Source organism: Haemaphysalis longicornis, unplaced genomic scaffold (assembly GCF_048455015.1).
Source record: "Haemaphysalis longicornis isolate Haplotype H1 unplaced genomic scaffold, Haemaphysalis longicornis Haplotype H1 scaffold_12, whole genome shotgun sequence".
In the NCBI taxonomy this organism is placed as follows: Eukaryota; Metazoa; Arthropoda; class Arachnida; order Ixodida; family Ixodidae; genus Haemaphysalis; species Haemaphysalis longicornis.
Genome location: NW_027526225.1, coordinates 93,204,423 through 93,213,965, shown reverse-complemented (window position 1 = coordinate 93,213,965; position 9,543 = coordinate 93,204,423). Strand labels below are relative to the sequence as shown.

The following is a 9,543-nucleotide window of genomic DNA, read 5'->3' as shown; positions in this document are numbered from 1 at the left end:
GAAAATTAACTATATTTTAGGAGCAACTTGCGAAATTTACGAACGTTGCTCGAACTGCGGAAAGTTCGGCAGTCATCGAACTCGGCGCATGGACAACAAGAAACACATTTGTGGTAGACACTTCCCGTACGACCACCGCACCTGCCGCCTAGCTGGATGACATAGCTGAGGGTATAGGTATTTTGTTTTGTTGCATGCTTTGTGTAGTGATAAAACCCTGAGCTATTTCAGAGCCACTAGGGATAAGTCGGATATGTTCCAAATAAAGGATAGCCTAGGATAACATCGGACTGCGCCGGGCACCACAACGGAAATCATAGTATGTCCCTGAGGGTATCTGAACACTGCGTGTTGAGAAAAAGGCCGGCAATGATAATCGCCGTCAACTTTGAGAGCTTAGCAAGACAGTAAGACGGTAGCTTTATGAGCAACTTGAAGTAACGATGTTGCCATTTTAGCATAACTTGCGGTCAGAAGGGGTGCCTACAAAACTGCAAATAGTTCCCTCTGTCGACACGCCCCTCTCTTCAAACCAAAATATGCGCACACAGCTCTGAATTGCTTGCAGGTTACCGGAATATGGTAGGGAAAACCACCGAAGGATGTATAGGTGTTATTCGTTGAAAAGTTTAGCTGTCAATTTTTTCATTTGGCAACACTTCAAATGGCAATGGACATGTCCGATGCGCCACGGACATGGAGCGGCTTGTGCCACTGCGTCCACCCGCCGAAAAAACAAAAACAGCGGTGGGCGTCGTCTGCTCCGTTTCAACCCGATTCTCAACGGTGGTGTCAACAGAGATGTTATTAATAGCACTCGCGTTGGATACGAGGTATTACTTTGAGTTCGGTGGGGTGGAGTTTGAAGGTCAAAAACAAATCATGTGCTTAGCACTGACAAGTACCGCCATCCCACAGAGCCTGACGTAACCAGTAACGGCGCACTGACATGGTTGCCTGCATGGGTACCTCACCAGTGAATGCAAGTTATACAGTGGGACCAGAGAAAAAAAATTACCCCACCTTCCCGCGAGGGGAACCCTGTGGAGATGCGACGCATCTTAGGGGTTCACTTGGTGTTTCCGTTGGGTTGATTCTCTAATTGCGTGAAACGTGTGAGGAACGCGTATGGTGTATTCTTTATTTAACACGCGGCGTAACGTTAATGATGACGGCCTTGTGGTCGCTGAAGTGTACGGGTAGTGGATGGTGAAGTAACGGGACCACCGTGCAATTTGCAGCGAAGATCAAGTCTATGCACGTGCCCGAAATCGGAACGCCAGTGCTGGAACGACCGCGGCTATGACGCAACGGGGCGCGGCTATGACGCAACACAATCCAACACAATCCACTTTATTCCAATCCAAATCCAATCGAATCCAATCCAATCCAAACCAAACCAAGCCAAGCCAACCCAATCGGATCCAATCCAATGCCCCTCGCGAGAGAGTGTTCGCTATCGGAGAGGAGAGGGGGTGAGCGGCGGAAAGCGCAGCTCGCGCAGCGAGAAGAATGGGGGAGGGGTGTGGACGGACAACAACAACGCCGTATGGAGGGACAAGGCGAGTGAATGAGATGCAGTCGCATCTAATAGATACTACAGCGCACTGTGCAAACAAAATAAGGACGTCAGTTCTAACGCTGGAGACACACGCTTGAGCCATCTGTCGCTCCTCTTTACAGGTGCTCTGTCCGCCATGACAGTGCTCATCAGGACCTTGAACTGAAAGAGTTGAACGAGCCTTCCAGAGGCTAGCCGTAGCTACGCTAGCAAATGTCTCCGGGCGGGGGCAACCTGTCTATCGTAGCCTCGGAGGGCGATGTGGATTCCCCGTCGGCGGCCGGTGGCGAGGAGGACAGTGACATGCCCGAGGACTACGAGTACGAGGAGACGGTGTGGCACTTCGACCTCACCGACCTCGTGCTTACGGCGGCTGTGTACGGCGCGACGCTGCTGCTGGGCCTGGTGGGAAACCTGCTAATCGTGTACACGGTGTCCCGGTTTCCGCGCATGCGCTCTATCGCCAACCTGTTCCTAGCCTCGCTCGCCTCGGCCGACCAACTCATCGTGCTGCTCTGCGTGCGCGTCAAGTTCGGCCAGCTGTTCTCCTACACGTGGACGCTGGGCGAGGTGGGCTGCAAGTTCCTTCTCTACGTCCAGCACGTGTCCATGATCTGCTCCGTGCTCAACCTCACGTTCCTCAGCATCGAAAGGTGAGCGCTTTCTCTGAAGCGAGCTAATATTGCAGTTACGTTATCCATTGTTCTTCCCTCCCTTTCTCCCTCACTTCCCCTATATATACTTAAATACACCCTTCTCACCCGCACATAGAGTCATAATTGGGCGTCTATTACAAAAACTGAACTAGACTAAGAGGTTTTCGTCGTGAATGTGTTTTTTCACTCACTCCCTCACTCCTTTAAAACCCCTATGAAGTATTCGTTTTAATCTTTAGAGGTTTTGTGCTTGAGACGGGCAGAAAGTAGACTTCTATTTACCGACTGGCGTTTTGAGGAACAGGATCAAGTGTTGCAATAATCCCATAAAGCCACCTTATTGTCGGCTTCAGCCGTCCAAGTACCTGCAACAACTCTCACAATTATCAATTGCGTTATTTTTCGTCCTTGAGATGAGGAAGGAAAAGAAAAGAAAGAGTACGAACAACTTGACTTGCCCCTCTTCCCCCTCGAACATGAAAGACAAAATGTGACACGTTCATCTTTAGTGCAGGGTACAGTGCAAACACAAATCAGCACAAATAAAAAAAAACAATCAATAGATTTTGCAACACAATAAAGTGTGCAACAACTATGCGACTTGGTTCTTTTAGCACATTTAGTGAGCTATAATAGCAAATACAAAGATAAATATTGCGACATACCCTTACCAAGTACAACGGTTATAATGCGCAGAACGGACAACATGTGTGACCATCCCGTTAAAGACTGACCAATGAGAGTTGGGAGTAAAATTAGGGGAAGGCAATGAATGCGATGGGGGGATAACAGAAAAATTCAGAGTCGGACACTGAATTCGAACTGCACAAGATAAGAGACGTTGGAATTATTAGGGAGAGGCATTCGACTACAACGAACATGAGTATACTGATGAAGATGAAGGACCTAGAAAAGACCAGATAGGTCAATAGGTCAATGGTCAGTTTACAACGATATCACGCAGGTAGGTCAATTTTGCAGCAATGTTACACCACAAGGTCAGTTTTGCACACCTTTACACTAGTAGGTCAATTTTGCACTAGCAGGCTTTACGAGATGGGCTACGCTCAATTAAGGGTGCTTGGTTCGTAATCCCGGCCACCACGTTGTCTAGAGACTGTAACAGAGCACGAGCTGGCAACTCGTAAAACGAAATTTCTCGGTGTCATTCCTTTTCCAAACGCACAACTTTCCGGACACGCCTCGCTTTTTTTCTCCGCTTATCTGGCATGTCCAGCAAGTCGTAATTTTAATCTCTTCGACCCTTCCTATGCATTCTATCCCCAAGCCGGTAGGTGAGGAAGGCCTCAGTTTTTTCGCCGCTCTCTGCACTTCCGACTAGACGTTGTGCTCCGTCCGTTGTGCGGGCACACCTGCCATCAAACGTGTCGGCAACGCCCAGACGGCAGCGTGCGTACGTCTTTCGTGGAAACGTGCTAGCGTGACGAAAACTATCACGCTTGAAATTAAAATAACATGAAAACAAAGTGAATGGAATGACACTCTTCTCAGTACTTGCATTACGGACAACACGCTGCCTGTGTCGACACGTTAATCTGCTTCTTTCAGCGTTTTGCAAGTTAGAAGGCACTCAGGCTACGGCCGTGTAAGTGGCGGCTGTGAACATCTGGCCAAAAGGACGGTCGAAGATGTCCCGCTAGTAATATAAAAAGTGTCGCCAAAATGTACTGTGGATTGTCGTGAGAGGGGTTGTACTGCGTCGGCGAAGTTTAATTTGTGTAGTTGAATGTGTCTCCTCCGTTGACGGTTGTTTCGGTGTGTTTGTTGAGAACGTTGCTTTTTATCGCAATAAGAAGGCTCTTGCTCGGGGCGCAGGTATTACGCAGTCATCCACCTGGTCCGCTGTTGCTACCTGTGCACTTTGTGCTACCTAACTGTGCTACCTGTGCACCTGTCGCTACCTGTGCTACCTGTGCTAACTGTGGCCTTCCTCACTGCGCTGCCAATCATCTTCGTTTAGGTGAGTTGCCTACAAACCGAGACTCTGCAATTTACTGCACGAGTCACTACGGGAACAGTGACTTCATAATGAACTATGTAGTACTTATTTTAAATGCAGAGCATTTCTTTAACTCACGATGTCACCCGTTCTAGTTGTCCATCGTAGTCCGCACCCCTCCCCCTACACTATATAAAAAAAATAATACTTACCGGCGCCTGGTTTCGATCCCACGACCCTGCGGGTGGAACGCAAGGGACATGGTGCTCTACCCACTGCGCCTCAAAGCCGACACATAATGGAGGGCTACTGACGCGGCTTATATCCTTGACTCATTCAAACTTCGTCAAGAAGCTGCTGATACAACGCATTCACTACCTGTGGGCGGAACGCGAGATACATGGTGCTCTTCCCACTGCGCCACAATAATCATACCCACCTGCTAATAAATGATGCCACGTGACCACGTAATTACGTCTCCTCATTTAATTACAATACAACAACCAACAGCAACAAGTGCAACAACATTAACGTAACGCAAACTACTTAACGTCGTGCGCCCCCGGAAATGCTCTGCATTTGATCGGGCCCCTCGCGAGGGGAATGTTGTTTTCAATTTTGTTGGGCTAGCTAGTCCTTCCGCATCTGAATTCTTACGCGCAAGGAAAAACGGTAGCGTCACTATGATGGAGGAAGAAATGCCATTTGACAATGAGTCCTGAAACATAAGCGACACGCAAACCCGGAGAACTAAGTCCCATTAGTGGCACTGAGAATGTTCGGGCTCAAGAAGAAGGCGTATGCACGCTCACACAAGGGTTGCTCGATTACTAATAATCGCAAACACTATAGTAAGGTAACGCAATATTTTAAATTAGCATTTCTAAATGTTACCTGAAGTGTCATTTTAATGCATTCGATTTAACAACAAATTCCTTTACTAATTGTATGCACCAAGATTAGCTCTAGTTACCCCTTGTAAATAACGCGACAGTGTAAAAATTATTTCGGCCTGAAATTGAACCAAATGAACGAAATTGCATCCCGAACAGCGAAGTGCGTAATTGAGTTGTTAGTCGACAAAAAAAGAAAGAAAGGAGGAAGAATTGCGTCTCTAATTATGTTATATAAGATCTGCATTGGTCAACGACCACACAATTTTAGTCAAGCACAAACCTTATATTTAATTAACACGGCTAGCAGAGATAAGGGAGAGCGGGCCACTGAACTAATCAAATAATTTAAAACACAGTGCCTAGATTTTGGAGATTTAATTATCTTCGCATTAGGAAACAGCTGGTGACCGCACCAGCCGTCTTTTCAGCGAGCGCCATCATGCAAATTAAGGGGAATTAAAAATGAAAATGTTGGGACTGCGGCAAGAACCGGCCGATCCGTCTAACACGCACGGCACCCGGGCTGGACAAGAGATAGGAATCAGAAGTTACCCTTCTTTTATATAGATTCCGGAGCGCTCCAAGCGTTGTTGTTAGGATGACCGCAGGAGGCGGGCGACTTTATTAACGCGTTTGTAAACGGAACTTAGCGGAGAAGAACGATGTAGAAACTGAGAAATCTAGCCTACGTGAAACAATTATATAACTGGAGCGAGCTTGTGGTTGTAATTCTCAAAAGCGGGTACGTGGGCTAGTCGGTAGTGACTTTTAGCTATATTTATAGGGATTTGTTGGCGAGGCGAGCGCCCGTCCTCGTCTTGTTTCTTCACTTTCCGTGGCTGTGCTCTATTTATAACAATTTAATTTTTCTGAAACCCTGCTGCACCGTAAGACACTTTTACAGGGAGGGGGTCACAGACATGAAGAATTAGAGTTCACAAGAAATTAATTTGGCAGGCATAAACGGAACTCAGGTCACATGGAGAATAAAAAGACTAAACGCTGCATTATTTCTACATTCAACAACGCAATTCGGCAACTCAATCTAACCACGTATAATATATGGAAAAGACGAGGTCTGAAAAACATTTCAATGACAGCGGAATTCACGAACTTTGAAACTGTGGTCGCAGCGTGCCGATAGAAAGTATAACGAGTGAAGCTACAAGCTTTTGAAGTTTCCAGTTTGATTAAAATATATTCGTGAATAAAACCAGCGTGAACTCAGACGAAGACGAAGGAAGTGCAACACAAGGACAGCCGCTGGTCTAACAACTAAATTTTAATATCAGAAAGGGTGAACATATATACTGAACACAAACAATAAAGTAATAAAAATAATAAAAAGGCAGTGCGCATGGTCGAAACAAGTTTGCAAATGTCATGGTGATGCCACAAGTAGATATACACATGTTACAGTAAAGGCACACGCGGATATGCAATCAATTTCTTTAGGATGGAGACACACGCTTGTTTGTCTTACACACTTATCACATCGTTCTGCTATGTGGAATGCCTCCATGATTTCGCGGGTTGTTCAATTACGGTGCCTAAATAAAATGTTAGTGGCAGGAAAATTAGGTTTGCATTGGCTGCACTTAGCACAATGCGAAGAAAGATGGGATTATACCGGGCCTTTCAATGACAATTCGTGTTCTCTCAAACGCACGTTGATACAGCAGCCAGTTTGTCCAACATAAGTTCGGCCACAGGGCAAAGGAATGCTGTACACAACTCCCGTTGCGCATGCGACATATCGGTTCTTGTGGTTGACACCACAATCAAATGAGAAGAAAGGGCATCGGCCAGTATGGGTAATTACACAGGCTACGCGGCCGTCACGCCCAGGGTAAGGAGTAGCATCTGTGTTTAGGGTGGTGGAGTCGCCCCCATATCGCGCAGTAAGGGCTCGAGCACGAGCAGCCCGGCGGCCGATATAGTAGTTGGCGCGCATATTGCGAGGGATTGGCGCGCCACCCGGGCGCATTCTCGCAGGGCTAGAGGGATGCCTTTTTGTATTCCCTCACGGGTACCGGGCAATGCCCTAATGCTGTACGGACCTTTCGACCTGTGGGAGTTAATTGTAGGTGCCGTGGTTGAGCTGAATCGTGGGCTTCTTGCAGCTATTCCCACGTGTTCAGAACTCCCAAAGCCAGTAGGTTTTGGGTCGCAGTGGAAGGGGGGAGGAGGCGGAGGGGGGAAAGCGCAGTTTTGTACCCTTGGCGAATCATGATGTTTGGGTTCCGTAGGTACTGGGGTTTCGTACGTATGGGATTCCGTAGGTAATGCGGCTAATAAACAAAGCTTCCATTATTTGTAACGTGTCTTGTAAGGCATCGACGGCATTGGGAGATGCATTGCAGAAGGTGGATTAGTTGGGACAGGGTTTTATGTGGCCGGGAAGTTGTGCGCAGCACAGAGCCATTTTTGGGTGCTGTAAGACCCAACAGCCGCAAGTGCGGGACGTTGGGGACAGCATGCCGTGCAATGGTCAGTTGAGGTTCAGGTATAGCTCGAGCAGATTTGTGAGAAGGCTGGGAGTGTAGCTTCAGCAAAGCCAATTTCTCAGGTGCGCACAGGGGGCAAATTGCCAGGAGTTAGGGAAGGGTAACAGTACCCGCTTGCTGCAAGGCATCTTGCTGCTCTCCAATGAAGCCCGTAGGCGCCAAGAAGGAAAGGTCATACACGTTTAATGCGTGTTTAATGTGAGGAATTGGGTGCAATTTCGGTTGGTAGTCCCTTCATGGCGATGTTGAATAACAGTGGCGAGATGACCGAGCCTTGCGGTGTACCTTTCGCTTGAATCGTGAAAGCGGACGACCGAAGATATCCAAGACCAATTGGTGCAGTGCAATTTGATAAGAAAGCCCTGACATAGCCATACATACGCTCTCCGCAACCGAGAGATGTGACTCCTGCAAGCATTGTCGAGTGTGAAGCGTTATAGAAAGCACCCTTGATGTCAAGCCAGGTATGCAGTGCTGGGGGCATGACGTGAGGCGATCAACAATATCCGACTTAAGTTGGATTAAAATATCTTCTTTGGACAGATGGGGTCGAAAGCCAAACATGGTCATTCGCAATGGATCATTATCCTATGTGTGTTACCAAGCGGTTATGCACTAAATTTTCATTGTTTCCCAGCACACGATCTCAGTGAGATGGGGCGGAGGTTTCCTGGAGTCAATGGTTTCTTTGGCTTTACGATAAAAGTAATATCTGCGTGATTGATCGATTGATTACATCTCAACGCAGCTCATCAAGATGCTGATACTGGTGGCGTCGCTGTTCGTCATCTGCTGGGCGCCCATCTTGGTGCTGAACGTACTTACGGCGTTCGGAGGCGTGTCGGCGCTAAACTGCTCGTACCTCAAGCCCCTGTGCACCACTTTCCACCTGCTTTCATACCTCAACAGCTGCGTGAACCCTCTCGTGTACGGCTTCATGTCGCGCTCCTTCCGCGGCTCCTTCCGAGACTCCCTGCTCGGGTGCATGAGGCAGCGCGGAGGCCCCCAGAGGGGGGCCGCACCCGCACCACCAGCCTCAGCGTGGGGCAATCGGCCACATACGTCGCGTGACGCCAGCCACCCCAGCCGGGGATCCGCTGCATCCGCTGGTCGAACTGCGGAGGCCCCCCGGCACCCGGCAACAACATCGTCGCCCCCGGCGTCAACAACAGATAACTCATGGAATGGACGCACCACTCTTAAGCTGGACCAATTGGGGCGCAGCGTTACATCTAGCCCAGATGACGTGTTCGGTGTTTTCCAAGGTGTCCTTTGTGCAACTCCTGAATTTTCGTATGATAATGACGCGCCGGAAATCCAACCAGACGCCGGCACTTGAGGACTGCCGACGGTGCTTCAAAGGAGGATCTTCGAAGCATCTGCACACCATGAAAGCAATGCGTGTTCAGTGATTTTACCAATCATACGTGGATACCAGACCGTCAAGAAATGGAGAGCGTTCATATATCGACTGCGACTCGAACTTGCGAATAATTTCACCCGACTCGAGTAAGCAACGGCTGGCAGAACTTTCCACTCATTGACCCTTGCAAGGTGTTAAAGTTCAAAAATCACAAATTTCCGTGTCCAAACGAGGACTGGTAAGCACTGACATGACTCTGTGTGAAAGCGCAGTGGCCTGGGATGCCCGCATACAGGACTTCGAGATATGTCCACCACGATAGGGGACACTAGGAGTTGAAGACGCACGCACTCGTTTGGGCCTCTGTGCCCCAATAAAAAGTTTTTTTAAAGATTCTGAATCACCTCTCTTCTTATAATGCGTTCCAACCCAAAGGTAAACGCAGGCTGCTAATTAAAAACAAAAATAATAAATTTGACCCGGTCACTCGCAGTCGTCTGTAATCTTAACGAGCTATTTATTACCCCAAAGCTAAAAGAGGAGAAATGAAAATGGTTGGAATATAATAAAAGCTGAGGCTTCTTGTGAGCCACACCAAAA

At 48.0% G+C, this 9,543-nt stretch overlaps 1 pseudogene; it reads left to right on the top strand.

Moving 5' to 3' along the window:
• Window positions 1–1,864: 1,864 nt before the first annotated feature.
• LOC144161731 (somatostatin receptor type 4-like) lies at window positions 1,865–8,651 on the top strand (annotated as a pseudogene).
• The last annotated feature ends 892 nt before the right edge of the window (window positions 8,652–9,543 follow it).